Source organism: Apteryx rowi, unplaced genomic scaffold (genome assembly GCF_003343035.1).
Source record: "Apteryx rowi isolate R43461 unplaced genomic scaffold, aptRow1 scaffold_224, whole genome shotgun sequence".
Lineage (NCBI taxonomy): Eukaryota > Metazoa > Chordata > Aves > Apterygiformes > Apterygidae > Apteryx > Apteryx rowi.
The window spans coordinates 1,139,807-1,150,724 of record NW_020448575.1 but is presented as its reverse complement, the minus strand read 5'-3'; the positions used below and the strand labels follow the sequence as shown (position 1 = coordinate 1,150,724).

Here is a 10,918-nt window from a genome sequence, read left to right as displayed (position 1 = left end):
AGTTATGCAACTGCTGCGGAAAGTTGGGAGCTTTCGCTGCGGTGCGGCAAGGGGCTCTGCGCGCCGCAGGGGTCCCGTTACAGCGCTGCGCCCCCGCGGCCCCGGGGCGGGGGGGTCCCCTCACAGCCCTCCGCGGCCGGGGGGCGGATTCTCTTCACAGCGCTGCGCCCCCGCGGCCCGGGGGAGCGGCCGGGCCGGGGTGTCCCCTCACAACCTTCCGCGCCTGTGTCCGGGGGGGGGCTGGTTCCCCTCACGGCGCTGCGCGGCCGCGGCCCGGGGGGGGGGGAATCCCCTCACGGCGCTGCGCGGCGCGGCGCGGGAGGCTGTTTCCCTTCACGGCGCTGCGCGGCCGCGGCCCGGGGGGGGGAAATCCCTTCACGGCGCTGCGCGGCCGCGGCCCGGGGGGGGAATCCCTTCACGGCGCTGCGCGGCCGCGGCCCGGGGGGGGGAGTCCCCTCACGGCGCTGCCCGGCCGGGCCGAGGTGTCTCTTCACAACCCTCCCCGTCTGCGATCGGGGGTGGGGGGGTGGTTGTTTCCCCTCACAGCCCTCCGCTGCCGAGGGGGCGGTTTCCCTTCACAGCGCTGCGCGGCCCGGGATGGGACGGGGGGTCCCGTCACAGCCCTCCGCGGCCGTGGGGGCTGTTTCCCCTCACAGTGCTGCGCCCCCGGGGGGGGGGCATCAGGGCGCTGCGCGGCGGGCTGTGTCCTCTCACAGCCGGGCCGAGGTGTCTCCTCGCAACCCTCCGCGCCTGCGGTCGGGGGGGGGGGCTGTTTCCCCTCACGGCGCTGGGCGGCCCGTGCTGGGGGGGCTGTTTCCCCTCACGGCGCCGCTGCGGCAGGCGCGGGGTGGCCCCGGCTCCTTCCTGTCGGGCCGTCCCGCCGCGGGGTCGCGGTGCTGCTCGCAAACCCGAGGCGTTTTCTCTCCTGACGCCGCTGAAAGAGTTTCTGTCTGCATAATTAGCTTTGTTTTTAAACCACTATTCAGGAAGCTCAGAGACAATGTCATTAACTTTTGGAAACAAAACGATGCTCACTTAGGTTCATTTATCGCAGCAGTTCCATGGCATAATTTAGCGATCCCGTGGCAATGGGAGCCTCGTAACGGGGAAGGGAAGGAAACACGCGTGGTGACAGGGACTGCGACTCGTGTAAGGGCTTGAGAACAGGCTTAGCCCTTCGCCGGCTGGTGTGAATTTAGTGCAGAGTTTTATCGTGAATCTTTACAACTTGCTGTCCACAGGCGGTATTTCAAATATAGCCCCGATATTTTTTGGATCCATCCCGACCGCCTGTTTGCAGTCACGTGCCCTCCCTTTAACCTGTATTAGGAACCATAGCTGTCGTCAGAATGCATTCCTGCGGCTTCCTGTAAATTAAACTTAATTCATGCAAACTCAGCTCCTTTTGAATCTTTCGTATTCCCATGGAAGATTTGGGGGGCAGGGGGGGCTTGGGATGACTTGCGAATGGTGCTGATGTGACCCCAAATTTGCTGAAATTCACTAGCTCCATCTGTGAGAAATAATGCTGTTCACTTCCCAACTTTGAGGTTGGTTTTTACTGTAGAAAGCATACAGTGTCTTTATGGCTGTATACATATAGATACTACACATTCACTATACAAACACATCTTTATTTTAGTAATACGTTTCTTCATTTTATTTCTGCAGTTTGGACAGACTGCAGGCTATGCTGACTGATCAGAGCACATCCTCCTCACTAATCAGAATCTACGTTAGAAAAGTCTCAGGTAAGCCATTTTTTCTCCTCTGTTACTTATTTCTTGCCTTAAGAAGAAGCGTGATCTATTCTGAACTTCATCTGGTTCTCCAACTTCAAACTAGGACCTGTCTCCTGAACAGTCCTTATCCCTTGATTAGTGTTACATTTCAGGTTAGCGCTGTAGATTCTGAGAGTCACAGTTTACGTCTGTACATGAAGTCTGCATTCGACTCAGATCTAGGGAACAGGAGTTGCTCTTGCTTGTGCATTTCCTGATTTCCTTGCTTCAACAAGTATGCTGTCATTTATTTATTTTTCCTTACATTTCCTGTTTATGTTTCCACTGCCTAGGCAGATCTCCTCCTTGTATTTTTTTCCACATCTGCTATGTTTCTGATCAGGAAACACAGTACTCCTGAGACTTGTTTACGCTTCCCTTCCCTGAGAATTTTCCTTGCTATCTTTTGTACCATTCTTCTACTGCTTCCTTACTGGGTCACTTGCTAACATTTTTACTAGCTCAGACAGCTGTGCTAATTACAGCACCTGCTGCAGGGTTATGTAGATATTACATATGATTTTTTTCTGCAATTTCCTTGTTTAAAATCCTTGCATATTAGATGACTTTCTGTGTGTATGTGGCTATTGTGTAGATAATGATCTGAACATGAGTGCTTTTTCATATAGCCTTTACAAAGGCTTTTATGCTTCCTCCAGGCCTCTGTACCCTTCGGTAAAGACACACCCATCTACCTATTACATTCCTTTCTAAACGACATGCCAATTAAAGGCAAGGCTCTGATAATCTCATTCATGCTGACATCTCATCTAAATTAATTAGACCGCTTCCATAAGACAGTATTGCATCTCATGAGTAAGTATATACCCATCTGTTCTAAACTTAAGCAGTATTTGTTATAGCTATAACCATATTCTTCAGCAAGATACTAGGATTTCAGCTCCACTTTTTATAGCACAATAAAACTACCTTTTATTTTACCACTTGATGTGGTCTAAAGCAACTTCATCCACTGATCTCAAAGTGATTAAAAATAAAAGAATAAATTCTCATAGTGCTATTGCTATTATACCTGTTTTAGTAACAAGTAACTTCCTTCCTGAGGTGTAGAAATATGACATGGCCACCAGCCTTTATAGACAATGATTCAATACATTCAGGTCAAAAGAAGACAATGGCACTTCAGTGCATATTGGATTAAGTGATTAAGGAACATAACCATGAATATGACATACACAGAATGCCTCCTTGTCATGATATTTTTCTTCTAATTACAGGATCATACATTGTAAAAAAATATGACAATAACATGAATGTATCTCATTTTTATGTGCTGTTCAACTGTTTTTGAATAGTACGGAAATTCTGTTGTTCAACTGAAAGGTCTGTAAAAGTGCAGCTCTTCAAGTGTACCCTCTTAGTATGTCTTCTAGCAGCAAATTCAAGAGCAGCATCTATACTTCAGTGGAAAGCCAAGCAATCAGAGTAGGTGCACTTTCAAACATACCCTTAGATAATGAGCATCTAATGGTTTAAAGAAGTGATACCATATGTTGTAATTTTTAATCTAGATCCATCCCTGCTTTGTATTAAACCTTGCATACATTAACATTTTTCTGAGAAAGCCTATATAGGTGAAGATGCATGTGTGATGTCTTAAGAGAAAACATTCAAGATTCCCTTGAAAAATCTCCTTCCTGGGTAACTGTCCAGCAATTACACAGTGCAGACCAAGAAGAGTGTGCATGCTTCCTCCCTTTTGTTTAGGCATGCAGTATATAAAGAGACTTTAGGTAGTCATTAACTACATCTACCTACTTTCATATACTTCAGTGAAAAATAGCCATAAATAAAAACAAAGCTTATATTTCTGCAAAATAAATAATAGAGAACAAAAAATAAAATGGAACAGTAAACACGTAACATGAAGTTTCACTATATAAATGTACATGTACACACATTCACACTTTAAAAACCATCATATAGTTTGTCATGCAAATCAGTAATTTTTATTTGCATTTGTGACAATGATGTTAGACATTTTTTGCATATTGTGGTCCTGCTAATAGTTCTATAATTAATTTTCAAGGAACTTCTTTCGGAAAGGTATACCTCAGTAAACATGTTGTGTTTTTGAACAAATGGATCATGCTTAAGATTCCATTTGTATCTTTGTGTATTTTATAACTATTTGTTTTTCAGGTAGCTAAAAGATTTTAGACTTTGTTTGGTGCTTCAGAATGCATGCAAAGCACATCCCTTGTAGCCAACTCTGATGGGGTTATTTAATACAAAGACCTGGTGTATATTACCAGAATAGCTATGTCAGCATATACTCTCCAGCCAACATCTCCAAGCCAACAAAACCTCTAGTGTGGACACAGTCTGCTAGCAAAAAAGGGCTCCTGTCAGCTTAGTTTATGTTATTTTATAAGTTGATGTAATTTTGCTGGCAGGAAACCTACGTGAACATCTATAGTAGATGACTGCTCAGACATTCACTTCAGAAACAGCTGTGCTAACCAAAAAATCATTGCAATGTTTGTCTCTCAGAGGTTATTCCCCTTACAGCACAGCCAGCAGAATGGGCCGTATGAACACAGCTCATCCACATCAATACAAAGTCAGTCAGATTACACTTAAATAGCCTGCAACAGTGATCTGGGCTGACCTGTAGCATCTAGCATTTGCAAACAGCTGAACTCATGTCAGCTATTACCACACTCCAGATGCTTGTTTCAACTCCTATGAGATTATCACTGCCTCTCCTTCCCCCCCGCCCCGCACCACCAAGATGATAGTGGAACAAAATGTGTAGGCACACCATGTTCACTTTGGCTCAGGTAGTGTAAACTGCTGATGAAAATGAGTTTTGCTAATGCAGCTGACTTGACACATAAATGAGTTAGGAAATAAATTAACATTTGTGGTAACATCTACAGGACAGACAAACAGCTAGTCTTTAGGACCTACAGTTACTCAAGACAGATCTGGAACATGAATTTTGGCCAAGCCTTGTGGTATAAATAAATCTTAAAACAGCCACATAAAATAAACTGGAACCTGGTCTATTCTGGTACTTGAAAACAGAAGTCTGGATTTAAAAAAAAAAAAGCTTAACTCAGTATGATTTTATTGAAAAGAGTGGTTTTGGAATAGTTATGTCCATCTGACTCCCTGTGTGAACACTGCTGACTAAATACCAGAATAATTACCATGCTCACAAGACTAAAATACACAGGAGTAGCTATAGAGGAAAAATATTCTGGAATAGCTCTACAAACTTTAGCAACAGAGTAACATAGAGCAGCATTGACAGTTAAACCAGCATGAAACGTATTTTTGCTAGCATAACTAATTTCACTTACAGAAAGATATGGTAATACTACTTTCCTTTTTGTTAATATAAGCTGCCATGTACATGGAGAGGGTTTTCTGAGTTAGTTTTGGCAAGGGAACAAAGCTAATAGTTTAAGCACAACAGATTTGATACTTTGGGAAGGGTCTTCCAGTTTGAGTTTCTTGTGTCCCCTAAAGAGGTCATATGATTTGCTCAAGCTCAGCAGGACAATTGGAAACAGAGCCTGATTATTCTGACGTCCTGCTAGTGCTGTTAGCGTTAAACTTACCAGTTATATAGATAGAGACTTATTAAGTGATTAAAAAAAAAAGTGTCATATACTTCCTGACATATCTTGAACACGTGTTGTTGGTTGTAGTTGTTTAGCACTGTATATTCCACTTTTTACCCTCTCTCTACCAAAGATAAGGCCTATGTGACTGATTAGTCCCTTGTTGCACATGCATTTGAATTGCAGAATTTACTACTTCCCCTAGAAAGTAGAAGCAACATGCATGCTCATTATTCCTCGTTTTCAGCATGGGTTTTCTTTTTGTCTAGAAAGTCATCCTTGGTAGTAACTTGCGAACTTCAACGGGAGAAAGAGCAGGGGTGAGAGGGAAATTGTTTTTCTCAGAAGTATTAAGGATAAGCATTCAATACACAGGTGACAGCAATGCCCCTCTTTGGTTAGCTGTACTTGAAAAAGCCTTGGAGTGGGCCGTGGGAGTATGCTGACCAGTGAGAGCTTTTATCCTTTAGCTGATCAGAACTAGGCAAACATCTCCATCCGTTAGCTTGAGACCATGAAATGAAGATGTCTCCTAGTGCCAAAATAGCAGAGGTTCTTCTAATGTGGTTACCTGGGAAGAGCAGGAGACACAGTGTTGCTTTCCTCCTTGCTTTGGTTTTATGATTTTCGTAAGGAAGATCCGAAATCTTGAAACTGATGTGGCACAGTATTCAGAAGTTACAAGATACAATTATATAACTTACTCAAAAAGGACCAAGAAGAAAACATTTTATGGTAAAAACAGCATAAAAGTACTCAGAATGTGTGCCTCCTGTGTCAGATATTTGTTGACTGATTTATAAAAGGCATATGTTTTGCTTTCTTAGGACTTCTTGATTGAATCTACTATGAGGCTGTATGTTAGGCTTTTGTAATACAAGATTTTTAGATACAGCACATCCCTTAGATCAACCGCAATTAGGAGGAAATTCCCTCAGGATCAGGCTCCTGTGAAGAGGCAAAGATCACTGAAGAAAATCTTTGTTAAAAAGCACCCCAGCCTCTAATATTTACAAAACTGAGGCAAAAAGACCAAGTCTCATGTTTTGAGAAACTTTGTAACCTGAGATCTTTTTGTTGGGGCTTCAGCTCACAGTTCTTGAAGCACTGACCACCTTCTTTTAGATCTACATGAAACAGTTCCAGTGACTCTCATCCCTCAAACTGCTTGCAGCTGTCTGCTACCTGGATGTTACTGTCCAAGAGAGTTCAGCTGGCAGAAGTGAACATCTGAGCACTTTGTGCAAAGTTATCCACCTTAACTAGACCAGCTTCATCAACAGTGCAGGCTGAGATGGCTGCCCTGTTACTGAAGCGCATAAGATGTGCTCACACTTTCCACTTCAGCAGAGGCTGTAACAGCCTGTCAGCAACATCCAAAAATGCAATCCCCAGCAAGAACCAAGAAAGACCTGTCGACCTTGTATATTCTTAAATCTAGAAATTAGAAGATACATTTGCATGTAGAAAAGCGTAAACAGTGGTGATTTTTAAAGGCCACCCATGTTAAATTATTAACCAATTCCTGAAATTCATAAAATCCTTATAACAGGTTTTGTCTCAATTACAGTTTAGGTAACCACTGAGGTATTTCTGTAAAATTTTCTTGAAACACTTGGTCAAGACTTCTGCTGAAGACAGACCTAACAGGACAGAAGTTTTTCTCTTATCCTATGGTACACCTATGAAGACAGGTTGGTTGTGTAAGGTATGGTTCTGTGTAAGCACAGAAGTCTGCTAACTTCTACAGTTCTGTTTTTTTTAGTATCCGTTTGGAACACTAGGAATACTACTTTGAATGTTCACACACAAACACAATATGGAGTAAGATACAGATTCCATAAAGTGAAATTCTGTTAAATTCTCTTTATTAAAGTTTTCTTTTTTCAAAAAAACAAATAATTTTGAGAGAGCAGTAGATAGGGAAAGGAATAGAGTAAGATTAATGGAAGATTGTTACTTATTTAGTGGTGGAAAAAGATGTATTTAGTGTGTTTTGCAGCATATTTGGTCACTACGGCTCATCTCTTAGCCTGAATATTATTTACATTTTGGGGAAAATCTGGATGCAACTATTAAGAATGGTATACCTCCAACAAGCTTCATTAATGTGGTAAATGAACTGAAGGATTGCCTGGCCTTATATATCTACAGTAACTTGTGCAATTCATAAAGTTGATGATCATGGTAATTCTAAAATATTCTGTTATACAATCACAGGAAAAACTGCATTTTTTTGCACATAACAGCACTCTGCCCACTATTCCATCTTTAAATATTACCAGTAGTTCTTCTGAAAAATACATTTAAAATAACTTCAAACCCAGAACCCTAAAACAGGTATCTTCTATTGATACAAATAATCTGATGGGTGAGTGAAATTTCAGATTTCAAATTTCACTCACCCAAGATACAACTGCAGTCCTCAAACTGCCACAATCTATATTTATCTTGAGAATAAAATCAGCAACAGTATTAAAAAAAAATTGTGCTGTAATACCCCAGACCCTGACCACACAGCCAAGCACAGACAGGAAACTTCCTTCCCTTTATTTAGTTAAGTAAGGAACAGTAGTTTTACTCATGGAGTTTTGCCAGGTTATTCCTAATCTTGGATTTCCTTTCCTACACACTACCTATTGTTAACATTACAAAGTCACAGTATAGGAAACAGGCATTCTTACACAAACTGGAACTGAAAGAAAATCACCATTTGTACCTTTGAGTCTATATATGGACACATTTCATGCAGTGTTAGAACAGGTCTAATACATTTTAACATTAAATTAAAAAGATAACTCTTATGTTAAGACAAAAATCTTCAAGGGGTTTTCTGTTAAATGAGAATCATAGTATTTATTCAAGGCCTAATCCTAAAGTTCAGATACTGATTTATTTATATGCATGTAAATCTAAACTAACACCATATCTGTTTAAACAAAAGCAGTTTCCCCCATATAATTCACAGAACATCTGATTAATTAGAAAGCCAGTTAAAAAGTGAAGGAGTATTCAGTCTAGTTCATTTAAAGCATGCAAGAAAGAAAGGTACTACCAAAAGTACAATGAAAATAAAGCTTATAGGAGAGTTTGAGTGTACTTTTGAGATGGGGAATTGATTAACAATCAAACTTTGATAAAAAATTTATAATATGGACAGTGATCATATCTCATTCAAGTGGATTAAAAAAAAACACAGGAAGAAAAGCATTACTGCATTAGTTTACTTAATGATTTAAAGAATCTAAGTATTTTAACAACAGCAAACAAATGACATCCTCCTCTGCTGCAAGAATCAGATTATGTCATATTATGTGCTAAATGGATTAGCAAATTAATCGTCAGATTCAAGAAAAAAAAAACAAACAAGCAACCAATGTGTTTTACAGTGGTTTGAAATACTGCAAGTTTTAGTATTTTCAGTTTAATATTGATCATGAATTTGGAAAATACAAAGTGAAATACACTCCTAACATGGTCTTGAGACTACAAACAATTTTTAGTGGAACACAAGCATTAAAAATAATTGTGTAGTGAAACTTGTACTTTGTGGATCAAAACCCACAAACTTTCTGCCCTCTGCTGTTTAGACCAGTAAAAAATAAACAGATGTACAAATCTGCATGGAATGCATATAGCTAAGGACCCAACCTTTCCGCTTTTGACAAAATAATCTAGCTTACGCTTAGAATACTTGGGACACTTAGCTGTTCTATGCACTTGGATCTTTGCAGCTCTATGAATTTCTCCTGAACTCAGTGGACTATCAGAAAGGTGACAGGGACCTATTCACAAGTTGTATACTTTGTTAAACCAAAAGTTTCCCGACATGCACAGAAAGGGCAGTTCTTCGCAATAAAGTTAATTCTTGCAGTTAAAACATAACAGAAGTCCCACACTGATGGTAACACATAAACATATTTTCCATACTTGGTTGGTCTCTAAAGATGAAATAGTAATACACTTGACTTCCTCACAGAATATTCAGAATTTAATTGATGTTTGTAAATTGCTTCAAGATCTTTAGATGAAAAGCTCCAAGTACTATTATTTCATTATTGTAATTATTTTCATTATATGATTGCAAAAGCTGTGTCAGTATTTTCACTATAGGCTTCTACTAATTAAAATCCATCAAGGATATAAAATTCAAGTTTGCAATTTGTCTGTGTGCTTTTAGAGGGATAATTCTGCGTTCAGAAGTATTTTGTATTTATAATGTGAAACTAACTTGCAGATTAACACATAGCAGAAATGTCTTCAAATCATATTACTACTTCAGCATTTTTACATTTTAAAAACAATGTATTAGATCAGAAATGACATTAGGCTAGACATAAGCCATCTTAAAAAAAAAAAAAGGAAAAAAAAATCTTCCCCACACAGTCCAGCTTATACCCCAATTTTGGCTCATTCTAATCACACGAGTACTGTATGACACAAGAGGATCTGTGGAAAGTAATACTACTATAGAAGCGCACATTATCACTGAATGTTCCCTTAATCAAAATGACATGGAAAATAAAGCTGCGAGAGGCACTGAGAGGTCATCTATTCCATATCATGGGCACAAAACAGAGCTACTTTATCTATGCTTATTGCATACGTCAATCCAGTACAGTACAGTTCAAAAACACCCTATAATTTCCAAAAGTTATTAACAGGAATATATAAATTTTTCCCTTGTTCATGTAAATAGTGCCACTGTCAGCAGAGCAAATCTGATGAGTCACTTAGAGAAGAGAGTAACTTCTTAAGAGGTAAGTTGAAAGTCACTTTTTTCTTTTATAAAATCAAGACTCCCTTCTTGCAAAATTGCAAAAAAAAAAAAAAAAAGAAGCAACCTCAAATTTAACTTTGCTTTTAGTTGCTAATATCAGAGCAAATTAAAAAACTTTATTAAAAATAAGGTGGGTTAAAAGTAACATTACATCATAATTTTTAATAGTTTATGAATAATGTCATGTACTCTCCATTTCTTATTCAGTGATTTCTATAAGGCAATAGCAAATTCATGAGAAGAAACAAGCTATATCAAATGTAACTTTAGATGTCACCTTTGATTTTTTTTATAGAGTTTACATTAAAACTGAAAAATCCAGATCCATATGTGAATTCTTATTTTAGTACTATTTATGGGGTACTGAAGTAGAAGATGCTTGTTTAGACTCTTAGGCTTCAATTGCACAACAAAACAATTTTATACAAATACAGTAATTGCAACATTGGTAATTCCAAGCTGCACGGTTACGTCAATGGCAGTAAGTGTCATTTGGGACACTACACACAGAGAAACAGCCAGCATTTGCCATGATGTCAACTAACTATGGAAGCTCATTTTCTTTTTTCAAGATGTTGAAGAAATAGGTAAAAATGTTCGGATTCACTGGGCAACGGGGAGATGAATTATGAAAATCTAGGACTTAACTCTAAAATCCTTCCTATTTGCTGCTGTGAGTTCTGGACTATGGCTATACCAAGAAGAGATTGGTACGGAGTAAAGAGAAAACACTGGCCAGCCTATGTATAGGCTGTTCTTGTATT

At 39.7% G+C, this 10,918-nt stretch overlaps 1 long non-coding RNA gene across 2 annotated transcripts; it reads left to right on the top strand.

Annotated features, from left to right (window-relative positions):
- The first annotated feature begins 968 nt into the window (after nt 1–968).
- Nucleotides 969–10,209, top strand: LOC112965790. 2 transcript variants are annotated; one of them, XR_003253398.1, is made up of 4 exons: nt 969–1,751; nt 2,441–2,597; nt 6,945–7,082; nt 10,074–10,209. It is a non-coding gene; the product is annotated as an uncharacterized LOC112965790 (long non-coding RNA). The 2 variants fall into 2 exon arrangements; XR_003253397.1 differs by lacking the exon at nt 2,441–2,597.
- Nucleotides 10,210–10,918: the final 709 nt, after the last annotated feature.